This window comes from Bufo bufo, chromosome 2 (assembly GCF_905171765.1).
Source record: "Bufo bufo chromosome 2, aBufBuf1.1, whole genome shotgun sequence".
NCBI lineage: Eukaryota > Metazoa > Chordata > Amphibia > Anura > Bufonidae > Bufo > Bufo bufo.
Genome location: NC_053390.1, coordinates 704,781,674 through 704,799,477, shown reverse-complemented (window position 1 = coordinate 704,799,477; position 17,804 = coordinate 704,781,674). Strand labels below are relative to the sequence as shown.

Below are 17,804 nucleotides of genomic sequence, written 5' to 3'. Positions count from 1 at the left end.
CTAATAGCCAGGGTCATAGTGTCCCCAATAACAGTGTCATCCACAGATCCCCAATAACAGTGCCATCCACAGATCCCCTCCATAAATGCCATCCACAGATCCCCTCCATAACAGTGCCATCCACAGAACCACTCCATAACAGTGCCATCCACAGAATCCCTCCATAACAGTGCAATTCACAATTTGTTTTACTATGGCCTTTGAACATAATTTTTCAAGTAAAATCATATAAACTCCTTTTTTTGCCATTTTGGTGTTTTTTCCCGATTAATCGATGAAATTATCGACAACTAATCGATTATTCAAATAATCGTTAGCTGCAGCCCTAATTAGAACACTTCCCACATCTGTAAAAATGGGACATATTGGTCCATTTCTGCATGGATTGTGGTTTCTTCTGATTCATTTTTATAGATGGAGCTACTTTTAAGCCCAAATTTGGCGCTTTTGTGAATGTTATTTAGGGGGGTACTAGGAACCAAAGGGCCTACCGTTTTGTATTTTAATATATAGTGCCAGTGTTTTTTGATGATGTTTTGAATATAATTGTAGGGTAAACTAATTCTCATTGTCTCATCACCCAAACCATTCTGTTTTATATGGTCCTTATCAAAAAATTATTGCCTATCCATGTTGCGAGTTCTATTTAGAGATGTATCTATCAGTGTGGGTGGATATTTCTTCATTAAGAACTGTTGTCTCATTTTTTCAGCCTCCTCCTCAAATTGGTGTTCATGGGTACAGTTTCTTTTAATTCTACAAAATTGTCCTTGTGGTATGTTTAGAAGCCACCCTGGGAGGTGGCAACTTGTGTAGAGTATAAAACTATTTCTAGCTATAGGTTTGTGATAAGTATTACAAATCAGTTTCCAATTATCTATTGTAATTTAAAGGTCCAGGAATTCCACTGAAGATTGCTAATGGTTGATTTGAATTGCAAATTATAAACATTAATATTAATCCCATTCAGGAATTCCTGGAGTGAATTTTCATCTTTTTGCCAAATAAATATTACATCGTCGATCAATCAGGTCCATCCCTAGTCTTGGAATAATGGTCTGTTCTTCCCAATGTGCCATAAATAAATTAGCATAACTGGGGGCGAATCAGGTGCCCATGGCAGTACCCTGTATCTGTAAATAAAAATCAGATTTAAAGTAAAAATAGTTATGATTTAATATGAATTCGACTCCCTCTGCCAAAAAATTAATTTGTTCCAAGGGGAGTTCATCATCAGTCATCGATTGTGTTCTCATAGCTTCTATCCCTTGCTTGTGATTGATTATGGTATACAAGGAATGGACATCCAGGGTCCCTATAATCCAGTGTGATTCAAAATCAAGGTGTTCTACTAACTGTATTATCTGTGTAGTATCCTTCACATAAGAAGGTATTTTCTTCACTCTTGGCTGTAGCAATTTATCAATATACAAAGATAAATTGGCTGTTAATGAACCTACTGTACACCGGAAATTATTGGACGTCCGGGTGGATCCTGATTATTTTTATGTAGTTTGGGCAGACAATAGAAAACTGGTAGGCGTCATTGTGTATTGAATATGAATTTGTATTTATCTTCTGATAAAATCTTTTGTTCTAGGCCTTTATTACAAAACTGTATCAGTTTAGAATGGTATTCTTCTGTGGGATCTTTTTTCAATTTCATATATATGTTGTATCATCCTCTAATTGTTACATTCTCTATTATATTTTTTCACATCTTGGATAACGATAGCCCCGCCTTTATCGGTGGGGCAGATTATAATCTCCTTTTGTGTTTGTAACTGCTTAATCGCCTCTATTTCTTTTTTTGTTAAATTGTTATTTCTAATTTTTTGTTTATTCCCTATTTTCCGAATATCATATTCGACACATTGGCGGAACGTTGCTAACTCTTCACTAATTTTCTGTCTAGGATATTTTTTAGAATTGTTTCTCAATTCTGTGTGATAGTATTTATCTTTTATTGCTGATCCTCTTACAGTTGAATCTTTCATAAAATACCTTTTTAGACACAATTTTTTAACAGTTTTTTCTACACCTATATAGGTGTCAAACTTATTGAGTTTGTTAGTAGGTGCAAATTTTAACCCTTTGTTTAATAAAATACTTTGTGCTTCCGTGAGATTTGTGGAATTTAAATTTACAATGGAATCTTTTTCAATCTTGTTATTCTCTATCCGTGTATTTTTCTTCTTTCTCCCTCCCTTTCTTCTTTCTCCCTCCCCTTCGTAATTTCTTCTTCTTTCCTCGTGTGTCCATGTTTTGTGTTGATACCTTTGTGTGTGATTGTCCTTCATTATATATGGTGCACTTACTGATTCCTGTGTCCTCTGTTGATGATGTGTTATGAAATTCTGCTCCTGGGAATAGTGTCTGTGTCTCAGATTGTATTGGCGATTTAATGGTGATCCTGGATTCTGTTTTTGTGCTGGTGATTGTGGTCATCTCTTACGAGTGCGGGGTTTGTGATGGGGTGGGGTCCAGTCTAAAAAATGTAATTCCTCCAATGTTTCAAACCTGTTATTCACTGGTACTGAGAATTTGGGTTGTGTAATTGGATCTATCTCCAAAGCTCTATCAGTCTCTTTCTTTTTATTAGTTTTCCCTTGAGTGGTATGATCCTCATATGATCCTCATTTTTCTGACGTGTATTGCTATTGAACTTAGGGTTCTTCACATTTTGTTCTATAATTTCCTGTTCAATCTTATCCAAACTCTTACATACTCTCTGCTGCTAGATATCATAATCTTCATTTTTTAAGAATTTATCAATAATCTCTTTCATTTCATTTATTTTTATTGTTGTTTGTTCTAATATTTGCCATCTTTTCTTAATAATTAGCTGTATCAGCATTATAGACTGTTCATGTAGTGTATTATTCCCTTCTTTGTTGAAATCTGGGTCCCATAAATCCTGTGCTGGAGTTTTAGTTAAGAGAAGCCCTTTTAGTATTTTTCTACAATCAATATGTTTCAGTGATCTAATTTCCCACCGTTGCTTTAACGGTCTGATTAGAAGAGATTCTAAATCTCTAAATGTATCAGTCATGGTTTTTTCACATCGATATTCATTTATGTTGGCTGCTGTGTCAAACATGAATGATTCTACCTTAAGACGTTGGCTTTCCACATGACTCCAAATGTCTATTATCCATATGTAGGGAGCTAAGCCTTAATTGGGTGAAAAAAAAATAAAAATTAGATAATATAGTGTCTTAAGGGGGCTCTCCTACTAATCGTCACGGATAGGGTGCACTGTGCAAATAGACACACCCTGTCTGAAAATTTTTGGAAATAGAATAGATTTTGACAGGCACTCACTCAATTGGGTTTATGTGGATACACAAATGTAGTCCTAAAATCAAATACAAACAATAAAAACTAATTCAAATACAGTGACTTCTTCTCTATAAGTAGAAGTAAGGGTTAAAATAAATGAGATGGATAAGCTGCACATTTTGGTTGATTTTGAAAGGAACAGAAATGTGAACACTCTTTTGAGTTTTAACATAAGTTTGATTCCAATTTCATTAAAGGATAACTGTTTTTTTTGTTTGTTTTTTTGGAGTATTAGATTGTGGTGATTAATATCACCTTGGTGGCCCTATTTCAACTTTTCACTGTGTATTCAATTACCCCTTAATTCCACATTTTTGTTCCATGTACTGCCTACTTTTACCTGTGCTTAAAATAGGGTTGCTAGGCATGGTCTAGAGTGCCACCGCTGGTAGTGCCTGCTTCCCCTTGGCTTCCGACCAAGTCGCGGGTCCAGACGGACTAACCTGGCCCTCTAACATACCGGTTGTGGAGGAACCCTGCACTGATGCTTTACCTAGGAGCCATACTTCTTTTGGGACAGGCTTGACCTCGTTTGCATCCTCCTCCCCCGTTTGTGCCCTTAGTAGCCACACCTGAGGACAACAAGTTCCAGCATGCTTGCTGGCCACACCCTGGGGCCTCAGCACAGCTGGCGTGAATGACTCCCTCCCCACTGAGAGGAGAGGCACACATTACATCCCCCCCGCCCATCAACAGGCATGTTAGGTACATTAACAGTATTAACAGGGGTGGACATGACATCACATTCTGGGGGATCGGACCTCGGGGTGTCAGCGGCCACGTACTTAGACACAAGTCGCCCCAGGTCCGTCCCCAGCAAAACACTGGCAGGGAAATTTGAGGATACCCCCACCTCCCTTACTCCTTGGCCGGCCCCCTAGTCCAAATAGACCTTGGTGACGAGCAGCGACGATTCTACTCCTCCAATCCCGGAGGCAGTAAGGGATCTCCCAGGCAATAAATCATGGGGTGCCATCAGTTCATGCCGTACCAGAGTCATCTCAGCGCCGGTGTCTCTAAGTCCCATGGCCACGGCCTGGCCCACGGTGACCGGTTGAAAATTGTCAAGGGACCTCCAACCACCCCACACAGTGGACGGTTTCCGGGTCAATGACTGGGACGGGTCCCTCGGGCGCTGGGGACACATGGCCTTGAAGTGTCCTTGCTGTTTACAGAGGTGGCAAAGTTGGTATTCCCCCACCGATGTGGAAAGTGAAGCCGGGGCCGGTGCCCACTTGGGCGTAGGGGCAGAGTGTGTCTTACCCCCTCGCCAGGCGACAGGTTTCAGGGCCTCTGAAGTCCGGTTATTGGTGCATTTGTCAGCCAGGGCTGCTGTTGCAGAGGCCCCCTTTGGCTTCCGGTCACGGAGGTAATGCTGGAGGTCCTCCGGGCAATCCCACAAGAACTGCTCTGTGGCAATGAGCTCCTTCAGCTGCTGGACGGTGGTGAGCTCCAATCCCGTGGTCCATTGGTCGACCGCTCTCAGCAAGGCCCGCATGTGATCGGCCCAGCTCTGGGTAGGACCCCGCTGCAAACTTCTGAGCTTTTTCCGGTATGACTCAGGGGTTAAGTTGTACTGCCGGACCAGAGCCTGCTTGATGTCCTCATAGCTCAGGATGGTCTCGCTGGGCAGGTACCCGAAGATTTCAAGGGCTTTTCCCCTGAGACGTATTGTTAGGAATCGGACCCACTGGTCCTCTGGAAGCTGGTATTGATGGCAGGCCGTCTCAAACGCCAACAAGAATGTGTCCAAGTCCCCATCTTTGTCCAGCAGGGGGAAGTCCCCCACCCACAGTTTGGGAATCCGGATCTCTGGAGACTCACATCGGGCTGGAGAGGGCTGCTGGAGTTGGAGCACTTGTAGCTGATGCTCACGCTCGGCCTGTCCTTGCTCGCAACGTTCTGCAGCTTCTGCTTGCTCGCAACGCTCTGCCGCCTCTGCATGCACGCGATGCTCTGCTGCTTGTTTCTGGCGTTCTGCAGCTTCTGCTTGCTCGCGACGCTCTGCAGCTGCCATGAGTATCTCGTAGGAAGCCTGGTCTCCTGCCTGGGAACGGTCTAGGGCAGCCTGTAGGAGAGCAGCCGAGCCTGCCTGGCTGGGGGGATGGGCAGGTGGAGTGAGGCCCACTGCGGACCTCACCTCCGGCAATTGGCTCCTTGGGGAGCTTTGGCTGTGCTCCCCCTCGCCTTGAAAAAAGTTGCCTTCCACCTCCTCTCGGCCCCCTATCTGGACTGTGTCCTCCCCACCACCATTCATAGCATCGACCATCTCCTTTGCTCCTTGTGATACTGGCCTTCATTGATGATCACTGGCAACTGATGATCACTGACACAGACTGCAACCTGATGCACATACACACCTTATTGTATTTGCACTCAGACTGTCTAGTGTTGAGCTGATCTTAAGACTCCAGGGGCAAAAGCTACTGCTGGTAGTCTTTAATGTCTGGGAGTATGGGTCTCACACTCACACACACTAGTATCTCGATCCCACTGTGCTGCCACCAATATGTGACGAATACCGTGCCCCGACTGATGCCGGACGTCAACTACATCTAGCTCACGAGATACAGTATGGTCACTGGTTACCAAGGCGTGACGTTACGCCCTCTGGGAGGAGCGGGTATGGTCAGTCTTGGTACAGTTTTCACAGACTCCTCCTGTCCACACGGGCACAGAGAGGCAACAAGCTGAGAGATCCTTTTGACTGCTCCATTGAAACAGCGCGTTCTCAGCCTGGGAAGACTGCCACCGGTTTCTTGTTTGATATAAGCCCGGTCCGCTAACGGGATTATATAGGGTAAGAAACTAACCTGCGATAGCGTATTACTGGGCCGAAACACAGACGTGGGAATTCGTGATCAGGATACAAGACAGCACAATATTAAATTATATATTTAATCGCCTTAAGGGCTCACTAGACAACACACTATACACAAAAGGATATATACAGTGGTCTGAGGTTACAAATACAGATGGCGTGGTACAAACAGGATTAAACAGAACAAAAGTCAGTTTACCAGGTATAGGAGTCCTTTTGGGTGGTGATGAGTTCTTAGCTGTATTCACATAGAGGGCAGTGATTTCAGCAGGTTGCAGATCCCTTTAAACACATGGCACGATGTGACCCTCCTTCAGAGAAAAGACACGACCGCATGCTGGCACAAGCTTTTTTTTTAACAAATCTTTATTTATCACAACAAGCATGATAGAAAAGACAAGAACAATATGCGGGCAACAGCCCAACAATCGAGGAGGACATATACGATACAATGATGTAAATTGTAGGTACAGCAGCGTAAAGATACAGACAATATGATAAGATAGGCTTGTTAGGCAGACATGACATGAATGATAAATATGGCATATAAGAAGAAGCAGGTTCCTGTGAGGGTATGACCACTGGCACAAGCTTTTTAAATTGTAGCCGGCCCCTCCTCTTTTCGCCTCTGGGAAGGGTTCCCCACCTCCCTGCTGATCCTGGCAGCTCAATGACCCACAAAACCCTTTAGGGTTCATAGCTCCAGACCAGAAGGTCACAGGGAGATGGTTCTAGGACCAACAGACCCGCCTGGGTTCCGGCTACAAGTAGAGTCCAAGCATGGTACCATTATTTAGTTTCTGTGGCGAGATATGTATATCTCCCTTGCCTGGCATCCCTCCACCAAACCATGACCACGGGCCTGTTCATCGTGGCCACAGGGACACAAATACGTATCCGGTGTGTGCCTGTGATGGCCGGGCGATTCCTAATTCCTTATGAACTGCCGGCCCCACAAAGTCTGATAATTTTCATTGAACTAGGGAATGGACTAGACCTCCTGCAGACAGGTCTTTCCTGTTCCTGGCTGGCTGAATGGAAGTGTGAAAAGTTGTAAACATTGGTGGACTACTAGAGGTCCTCTGCCATCTGCTGGCTTTGAAGCAGGCCCCCCCTGTGGAGCTCACTACCTCTGCTACCTTTCAGCTGATGGCTGGTGTGGGGACATGGCTGACAGTAAATATTAATCCATATTCCTCACATGAACCTACTAGGGTAAAGCACTTGGTGTGGATTACATGTTTTTCTGCATGGATTTTCATGCAGAAAAACCACAGTGTAATACAGTACTAGCAAAATCCAAAATATAGCACAAAATCCAGCTTCCCATAAAAGCGTAGTTGACGTTATTTTTCAAACAAATAAGATCCAAATTGACTGAATGCAGACAGAGAGCGTTAACGTCTACACATTTCGGATCTCAAACAAATATAGGGTCCTTACTTATGTCACGGGTAAGGATCATATATTCATTCGATATCCGAAACACATAGACGTTGATGCAATCTGTCTGCATGGTGTGTGAATGTTTTGATCTGCGCGATGGGGAGATACAGCAGTGGCCGTGTGGGCATCAGGATCTACGCGGGGGCCGGCCGGGTAAGTATAACCTGTATGCTGTGCCCTGGCATTTTAGGGGGGCATTATAATTTTGGATAACCCCTTTAAGCCACCTGCACACAAGCAAACGCACATAAGATCCACTCTGTGTGTTTCTGCAGCGTATCCGCAAATTCTAACTGCGGTTTTTGGTGCAGATTTGCTGCAGATCTCGCCCTTCCATTGAAAAGGGTGAAATCCGCAGCTAAAACCGCAAACATAATTGACAGGCTATTAAATGTGAAAACTGCAATGCAGGTCCAGATCCGCAAAGTGTAGATGATTTGTGTGGTACTTGCTGGCACTGTTTGCCCTTCCTCCCCGGGTCTCGGACATGGATGCAGTGGTCGTCAGCTGCTGATGTTCGCGCCGATAGCATCGACCTTCCCCGCCCAGCACAGGGAAGTGAAAATGAAATTGCCTGCCTGTGAGAATGGCTGCTGCGGGGGGCGGCCCCGCCAATGAGAAGCGGCGGAACAGCCGTGCTGCCCTCCCCGTGCTGCTGAGCATGGAACAAACAACCCGGGGAGGGGGCCGCGCCGCTCGCAGCTCTCACTTTCCTCTCCTTGTTTTGCTTTCGATCTGGAGCCGTCACTTTTAGTTTTGATCCTGCGATCATTCACTACTGGTATGTAACTTGCATTTTCAAGCGCACCTTGCCGCCGAGCAGACCTTCCGTCGGGGGAGATCGTTGATCCTCCCCAGCTTGTCCACATTTACTGCAAACACAGGAAGCGGCGGATGCCAAATGAAAGCCCGTAGAGGGACGCTGCTGGGGGGCTTTAGGTGGGGGGCACAAATAAGGTGAAGTTTTAATGTCGCTTTTGGATGGAAGATCGCTGACGTGTCGGCCGACTGTTTGTCCTAGAGCTGCCTCCGCCAGATGACTATTATGGACGCCTGCAGGTATCACACTGCTTCTCCTGGATCTCCTTTACATGCTTCATGTGTGTCAGTGGGAAGGGAGGGCAGCTATACTGGGAGCAGGAGCTGTATCTGTCAGTGCTTGTGTGAGAATGGAGCTGTCTATAAATAAATACACTGGATTTCATGGCCAGCAGCTGGTGTGCACTTGCCATGTCCCCTAGTTATTTGGGATCTGTTGGTTTTGCAGAAACTTCTGGCAGGGCCCCTGCCGTCCGTCCTGCTGTATTCTGTTTTTCTCCATGTCACTGGATGGAGTAGAAGCTGCACGGGGCTGAAGTGGTTAAAGAGCGTCTTCTCTCCTTTCAGTCCAGTAAGTTGGTTGATTGATGTGTCGGCTAGCCAATGAGATTGCAGGGCTGAGCGCAGCTCGGCCAATCACTGCACTTGTTACACTTGAGAGGGAAGGAAGGTCTGTGTGCTGGCAACTTGTAATAAGCAGGGGGGAAGGGACTGGCAGGCCCAGGCTGGCTGCTGAACACACTCGTGTATGGAGGGCTGGCAGCCTCATGTTGCCCCATGTAGTGAAGCCTCTGCACCCGGATGTACAATCTGTAACCCCCACCTCTCGTGTGGCACAGGGACCTTTGGACCCTTTCAGACACCACTGCTGTCCTTGCTTCCTATAGGTCACGCCCCTGGAGCCTCACTGACCTGAAGGCTACACAAAGATCTGTTTGCAGAGGGATAGGACAGCGCCTGCCATTTATGGCATCACTTTTATTGCATACTCTATTCTGGCTGGTGTGCCACTATGGTTCGGCCTACAGAGCAGGATCACCTGATCCGAAAAAAAAAGCATGGTCTTCAGTGAATGGGGGCTGTACAAAGTGGGCCGAACAATTAGGATTAAATACGGGGTCTGGCCATATTGATCTTATCTGCAAAAGAGGAACAGGTTTTGGGGAACAAACTGCTGCAGCCAGTTACTGGCCTCAGAGGTGTATGGCATGAAGCTGCTGCGGCTAGTGATTGGCTGCAGGGTTCACATGCCGTATACTGGTGTCGCCACTGTAGCCAAAACATTATGGCCGTAGTCCGGCGGGAAGTATGGAGCGCTTACACTGGTCTGGGGGGAGCTCTGGAGGATGTTTGTCCTTTTCTTTATTTTTTATTATTATTATTATATATACTGCTTCCTTGCAGTTTGCGCCCCCAAAATTGGAACTTGGACACCCCCTTTACACTGGCCTAGAACTAGTCATAATAATGTTCATTCAGTTGAGACAATGGGGCAGAGATAGATAAGTGGCACTTATCTGTGGAGGTGAAGGCTGTGCCCCACAGATAATACCTTATCAGCAACAAAAATGTAACGTCTGTGGTTGATGCTTTATTTTTGGGCAAAGGTTTTAGGAATTTATATTCTTTCTTCAAAATAATAGCTAGCCGTTTCTATTGTGTGGACCGGTCTCTCTTTCCTTAGGATGCAGGAATTAAAAAAGAGCTATGCAGTTTTTATGCTCAATTTTTGGGGTGTTATTCTAAGGCTATATTTACACGACCGTATGAATGAGCCTGCATCCGTTCTGCAATTTTGCGGAACGGGTGCGAAACCATTAATTTCAAAATAAATAAATAGAGCAATTGCAAAACGCACACAGGCCGGTATCTGTTTTGCGGACACTACGGTCGTAGCAGAAGTTGCAGTTTTTTACTTGCCTTTTCTCCAGACTTTTTTTTATCTTTGGGATAAGCGGCACATCCAGAACGTGTCACGCTCAAAATCGCTGTGTAGCCAAAACCGACAATGTGAAAAACAGTGTTTGGGTGTTTTATAATTTCCTGTCAACCAGCATGTAAAATCTGGTCACTATGTCTGTTTTTTGTTTGTTTCTTTTATCTCTGCTGACAAAGAAAAGTTTTGAAAGAAAAGAAAAAACAACAAACAAAAAAGATGGTGTGAAACCATCCTAAGGGCCCTGCACTCATGAAATGGTGGCAGCGCTTTTGGTTCTCTAACAAAAATACCATAGAAACTTGGGTTTTTACTGTTTTTTATGGAATTTTTTTGTGGCATTTTTTCAGAACTATTCGTGGATGACCTTTTTTTTAAAGTTTATTTTCTCTATAGAGAGGGAGATGAAAAAACACAATAAGGCCTAGTTCACACAAACGTTTTTTTTTGCGAGTGTACGGGCCGTTTTTTTTTGTGTTCCGTATATGGAACCATTCATTTCAATGGTTCCGCAAAAAAAACAATGTGTTCCGTATGCATTCCGTTTCCGTATTTCCGTTTTTCCATTTCATCCACCATGACGGCCCACCTTGAGATTGACCCTTGACCTCTGTAGGGGCAGGAACACATAGAGAGTTTAAGAACCCCCCACCCCTCCACCTCCTCAGTGCTTTCCTGCCCCTACAGGGGCCAACACGTGGAGAGGATCCTCCTCAGGGAGGATTACATCGTTAGTTTTTACTTTGCAGGTTCTCCAGCTGGCCTCCCGCGGCATGGGCTAAGGCTGGCCAGCTTGGAACATCGAGGACCCTCGTCTCGGCCTATGCTGAGGCCTGTGGTCCTCCCCCATACCTCTCGTACTTCCTTCCCTCCTTAGGGAAGCAGTCGGGGGTGCCGGATTCGCGGGCGCGCGGTGTGCGGTATGCGACGTTCTTCCTCTGCATGCTGTGCGCTTGTGACCGGCTGGGGGAGCAGGTACGGCGAGGAGGCAGGCCGGACGCCGCACGCATCCTCTCATAGGCTCGTGTGACACCGGCTCTTGCCGTCACTAGAGGCGCAGCTTGATGACGTCAGACGCCGGGAAAATTTGAAAAGGAAAGTAGACCGCGGTTCCCTCCAGCTCTTGCCTGCAGCACCGCGATGTCTGAGACACCTGCTCCCCGCCAGGAAGGCCCTGATCCCACTACTGCCAGTACCGTGAGTCCCCTTCTGGGGGGTATATATTTCAGTCTTTTGACATTGAAATTCTAATTGGCATATCTGGTTGTTTCCTCTCCAGGGCAGCAAGGAGTCAAAGCCAAAGTCTAAACTCCTAAAATGCTGCGCTTGTTCTAAGCGTCTCCCTGAGAACTACAAAAAAAGGTTGTGCAAATCTTGCACATCGGAAATTTGGAAAGAAGAACAACCAGATATTCTGTCTGAAATGAAATCTTTTATTGCAGACGAAATTAAGTCCTCTTTAGCCACCCTGACAACCCCCGCTAGTACTCCTATCCCCTCCAAGAAACGCAAGTTGTCCGCTATCTCCTCCTCTGAGGGCGAGGAGGTGGAAGTGGCTTCCATCTCGTCCAGACAATTTCCTAATGAGGAACCCTTGTCTGACGGGGAAATTCCGGACGAGGATAAAAAATATTTCTTCTCCGCTGATGAAATGGAGGAGCTGCTGAGAGCAGTTAGATCCACAATGGGTATCGAGGATACCCCTAAACCTCGTACGGTACAAGACGAAATGTTTGGGGGCCTTAGATCTAAATCCCCTATAGTTTTTCCCATTAATGAAAATATAAAGGAGATGATAATGGAAGAATGGTCAGACCCGGAGAAGAGGTTAGGCGTTCCTAAGGAGTTCAGAAACAGGCTCTGCTTTGATCCGACTGAATGCAAACTTTACAATCAGACCCCTAAAGTGGATCTACAAGTGGCTAAGGTAGTAAAGAAGACCGCTCTACCCTTTGAAGACTCCTCACAGTTGAACGATCCTATGGATAGAAAGGCGGACGGGCTCCTAAAAAAATCCTGGGAATCAGCCATGTTTGGGGTCAAGACTAATATCGCTGCTACTTCTGTTGCTAGAGCAATGTATATATGGCTAGGGGAGTTGGACGTACACCTGAAAAATAAAACCCCAAGAGAAGAGATCAGAGACTCGCTCCCTCTTCTACGCTCCGCCACTGCATTTCTGGCCGATGCTTCGGCAGAGTCGATCCGCTTCTCAGCCAAGGATGCGGCTCTTTCTAATGCAGCCCGGCGGGCGTTATGGATGAAGGCCTGGTCCGGGGACAAGGCTTCCAAGGCTAAACTCTGCTCCATCCCCTTCTCAGGGGAATTTGTCTTCGGTCCCACTTTGGATAAAATCCTAGAGGGGGCAGCAGACAAGAAAAAGGGGTTCCCAGAGGAGAAAGATTCTAAAAAGAAGCCCTTTCGTCAATTCCAGCCTCAGCAGAGATCCTACAGGGGGAAAGGGAAAACTGGCCGATGGAGCTATCCCAAAGGAGGGAGAGGAAGAGGCTTCATACTCAACCCCCAAAATAGACCAAACAAACAGCAGTGACGCCAGAGTAGGGGGGCGACTGATGGGTTTTCTATCTTCCTGGAAACAGGTAACTTCAAATCCCTGGGTTCTAAATGTAATCTCTCAGGGCTACAAGATAGAATTCGCATCAGTCCCCCTAGGAAGATTCTGCATCTCACACCAGCGCAGATCAGAACTTCCAAAAATTTGGCAGGGCGTCCAAGACCTCTTGGACCTAGGGGTGATTCAAAGGGTCCCTATCCCAGAGGAAAGGAGAGGGTTTTATTCAAGCCTTTTTTTAATAAAAAAGCCAGACCAATCCTTTCGCACCATTATAAACTTGAAACCCCTAAACAAGTCCATTCTATACAGGAGGTTCAGGATGGAAACAATCCCATCCATAATTCCCCTGATCCTGAAGGGGGCGTTCATGACATCGATCGATTTAAAGGACGCCTACTACCACGTCCCCATTCATCATCTCTCTCAGAGGTATCTAAGATTTGCTATAAAGGGTCAAGACGGATCAATCCATCACTTTCAATATGTGGCCCTTCCCTTCGGTATCTCCTCGGCCCCCAGGGTCTTCACAAAAGTAGTAGTAGAGATGGTGGCCTATCTTCGTCAAGAGGGAATTACAATCATCCCATATCTCGACGACTTCCTGATTCTGGGCAAAACAGAGTCCGAGAACCTCCGAGCTACGCAAAGATTCTCGGAATTCCTAAACAATCTCGGCTGGATCATAAATCTAAAGAAATCCACCCTAATCCCATCCAGGAGAATAAGGTTCCTGGGTGTGGAGCTGGACTCATCCCTGTTAAGAACCTTCCTCCCTCAGGACAAGGCCACGACTCTAGTGGAAAAGATCCGAGCATTTCAGAGGTCTCGCAGTTGCTCCATCCGGAAGGCCATGAGTCTCCTGGGAAGCCTAACAGCCTGCATCCCTTCGGTTGCCTGGTGCCAAGGCCACACAAGGGTGATCCAGAGTTGGATCCTAGGCATCTGGGACGGGAAGCAGGTAAGTCTGGACAAGACTTTCCGGATCCCGCAGGCCGTAAAAACAGACCTAGACTGGTGGAAAGAAAGAGGAAGACTGCTTGGAGGCCTACAGTGGCAGAACCATCCGGCAGTTCAGGTTATCACGGACGCAAGCCTCGGAGGCTGGGGTGCAAAGATTGGAGATCATCTTCTACAGGGCTCCTGGCCAGCCGAGATACGAGTCAAATCCTCAAACTACAGAGAGCTGTATGCAGTCCTGGAGGCGTTAGTAAGGGGAGAGAGTTTTTTAAAAGGGCAACACCTAAGAGTAATGTCCGACAACACCACAACGGTGGCCTATCTGCGACATCAAGGAGGGACAAGGTCACGGCCTTTGGGTGCGTTAGCAAGAAGAATCTTCTCCTGGGCAGAAGAGAACGTCTTATCTCTCTCCGCCATCCACCTAAAGGGCTGCGAAAATACGATAGCAGATTTCCTGAGCAGGAGGACGATAGATCCAGGAGAATGGTCTCTGAACAGGGACATCTTCCGGAAGATCTCGGAAAGATGGGGCCGTCCGGAGGTAGACTTGTTCGCCTCCAGAAAGAATGCGCAGGTGGAATGCTTCTGCTCCCTAAACCGGGAAGACAGACCCTGGGCAATCGATGCCCTATCGATACACTGGAATTGGAACCTGGCCTACGCCTTCCCCCCAATACCTCTTCTTCCCAGGGTCATCCAGAAACTCCTAGGGGAACCAACTACTCTGATCTTAATAGCCCCTTTGTGGCCGAAGAGGAGTTGGTTCTCCACTCTAAAACAGCTATCGCTGGAGGATCCATGGGAAATCCCTTTCCAGAAAGATGTTCTAGTACAGGGCCCTCTACTTCATCCAGACCCCGGGATATTCAAACTGTCAGTCTGGATCCTGAGAGCGAGACATTAAGAAACAGGGGTCTTTCAGAAAAAGTGATATCTACCCTAAGGGCCAGTAGGAAAAATGTGACGTCTGCCATCTACCTAAAGATCTGGAAGAGATACTGTTCCTGGTTAGGAGTGGAGCGCCCAGACACCTCCTCCCCTCCCATCAATAGGATCTTGGATTTTCTACAGTGCGGCTTGGAATTGGGCCTAAGACCTAGTACCCTGAAAGTCCAGGTCTCTGCTCTCAGCTCCTTTTATGACTGCAGCCTAGCTAGCCACAGATGGATCAGAAGGTTCTTTAGAGCGGTTTCAAGATTGAGACCCTCTCTGAAATCAAGGGCTCCTACTTGGGACCTTAACATAGTCCTAGAAGGCCTAACAAAACCTCCCTTCGTACCGTTATCAGAAATCTCTTTAAAACACCTTTCCCTAAAAACTGCCTTTTTAATTGCTATCACCTCAGCAAGACGTATTGGAGAGATCCAGGCCCTTTCTTGTAGGGAACCCTACCTCCAGATCACCCAAGATCACATCCGTTTAACTCTCGATCCAGGTTTTCTCCCAAAAGTAGTCTCTCCCTTCCATCGGGAACAGGAGATCTTTCTACCTTCCATCCCCAGATCTGAATCTTCAGGGTCTAGTGTTAATTTACATCTCTTAGATGTCAGGGATACAGTGATCCAGTACCTGGATTATACCAGGGATTTTAGGGTTGATGGCAATCTCCTTGTTCAGTTTTCGGGGAAAAATAAGGGAAAGAAACTAGCTAGGTCTTCCATAGCCAGATGGATCAGATCCACCATTGAATATTGTTACAGGTTCCAGAATATGCCCAGTCCTGATAATGTTAAGGCCCACTCTACTAGGGCCACTGCCTCCTCTTGGGCTGAGAAGGGAGGAGTCTCGCTTGACCAGATTTGCAAGGCTGCAACCTGGTCAAGCACCAATACCTTTGTAAAACATTACCGTCTTAATCTTCCGGATTCTAATGAAACTCTTTTCGGCCGGAGGGTTTTACAGGCGTTATCCCCACCCTTTTAGTTATCTGTTATGTCTCAAGGTGGGCCGTCATGGTGGATGAAATGGAAAAACCGCAATTAGACTTACCGGTAATTCCGTTTCCTTGAATCCACCATGACGGCCCATACTATTCCCCTTCCCAAAAAAAAAAAAAAAAAAAAAAAAAAGGGGGAGATATATGCTTACGAATATATCTTTTCATACTTACGTACTTTAGGATAGATAGGAGTTTAAGGGTATGGATTAATATCCTTTTACTTTTGTTCCACCTTTTCGGGTAATTGTAAAGCACTGAGGAGGTGGAGGGGTGGGGGGTTCTTAAACTCTCTATGTGTTCCTGCCCCTACAGAGGTCAAGGGTCAATCTCAAGGTGGGCCGTCATGGTGGATTCAAGGAAACGGAATTACCGGTAAGTCTAATTGCGGTTTTTCCGTTCCGTTGAAAGATAGAACATGTCCTATATTTGGCCGCAAATCACGTTCCGTGGCTCCATTAAAGTCAATGGGACTGCAAAAAAAACTGAACACATACGGAAATGCATCCGTATGTCTTCCGTATCTGTTCCGTTTTTGCTGAACCAGCTATTGAAAATGTTATGCCCAGCCCAATTTTTTCTATGTAATTACTGTATATGCCATACGGAAAAACGGAACAGAAACGGAAACACAACGGAACTCAAAAACGGGACAACGGATCCATGAAAAACGGACTGAAAAAAACTATAAAAGCCATACGTTTGTGTGAACTAGGCCTAAAGGTCATTTAGTAAAGCCATTTTGGTATAACCTAGTTGCAAGGGCCCTTTTTGCCACTTTTTTATATTCAGAGGTGTTTTTATGCTTTCATTACCGCTTTGGAGTGGCGAGGGCTGAGCCATCGTCCCCTGTAAATTCACTAACGTTTATGTCTGGAAACAGTCGCGTCTTAAATTTATGCTCATCCTCCGGCAGTGCAGGGGGAGGATCAAAGAGGATCTTTGAAAAATGACCCCCAATAGCTTCAACTAGGTTTGGGTGATATCAAACATATTCCCACGATAACGATATATATTGCGATAAATACCCATTTATAAGAAAAAAACACTGGGGGCCACACAAGTAGATATTATACTGTATGGGGGCAATTGACACGGCTGCGACAGTGATCTGTTCCCCCTGTGTCAGGTCAGTTGATCACGTGATGTAAGGGGAGCAGGTTACCACTGCAGCCAGCAATTGACTGCAGCAATGTCAAACCAGATGTTGATAGATGGGTAGCCGAGAGAGGCAGCGAGGCTGGGGGGCGAAGGTGCTGGGATCCCGCACTGGGGAGCAGGTAAGTATGCTTCCCTTTGCAGGTTTGATCAGGAGAGGGGAGTCCGCACAGCTATACCCAGCATACACGCACCTGCCTTGCATTGTGAGGGATCGTGCACTGAACACATAAGTCTAGGTTATAGAGATCAGGACAAGGGGCTGTGTGGTCACAAGACTGCTTACAGCGCTGCCGCCCTGTTGTGGGCAAAACAAATAATAAAAGAAGCAACGGTGTAATGTGGCTGCACATTGCTTTTCTTTCCACTTAATACTCTTTAGCAGTGACTTACCACCTAACTAGGTCGCTGCTAGAGTTGAGCGAAGCGAGCTTCGGATGCTTAATCCGAAGTCGCTTCGTTCAAAACTTCAGAATAATACTGTACGGAGATTCGTCTCCGTACAGTATTAGAAGGTATGGGCTCCGATGAGCCGAAGTAAGTTATTCACGAAGTTGCGCATGACTTTGTTGAATAACTTCTCTAGTTGAAAACCGACTAGTACCTCGAAACCGAAGCAGAATTCGGTCTTAAGTTTTAAAGTGGTTTTCCACTTTAAAAATCATCTGCTGAAGTTATTTAACTACGTAAGTCACACGCGACTTCGTGAATAACTAACTTACGCTCCGCTGTCTGGACTCAGGAGCCGCTGAGTGAGGGCGGAAGCTTCTAGCCACGGCTCCACTTTTTGTGGATCCTCTGGTTGTGGTCT

The 17,804-nt window shown here is 46.1% G+C and overlaps 1 protein-coding gene across 4 annotated transcripts in view; it reads left to right on the top strand.

The window, feature by feature from the left end:
• The first annotated feature begins 8,250 nt into the window (after positions 1-8,250).
• IRF2 (interferon regulatory factor 2) overlaps positions 8,251-17,804 on the top strand; it is a 102,673-nt gene continuing 93,119 nt past the window's right edge. Inside the window, exons 1-2 of one of the 4 annotated variants that reach the window (XM_040418723.1) lie at positions 8,251-8,390; positions 8,877-8,999. The gene's annotated coding sequence lies outside the window, so the exon portion shown is untranslated. The other 3 variants (XM_040418722.1, XM_040418720.1, XM_040418721.1) reach the window with 3 other exon arrangements.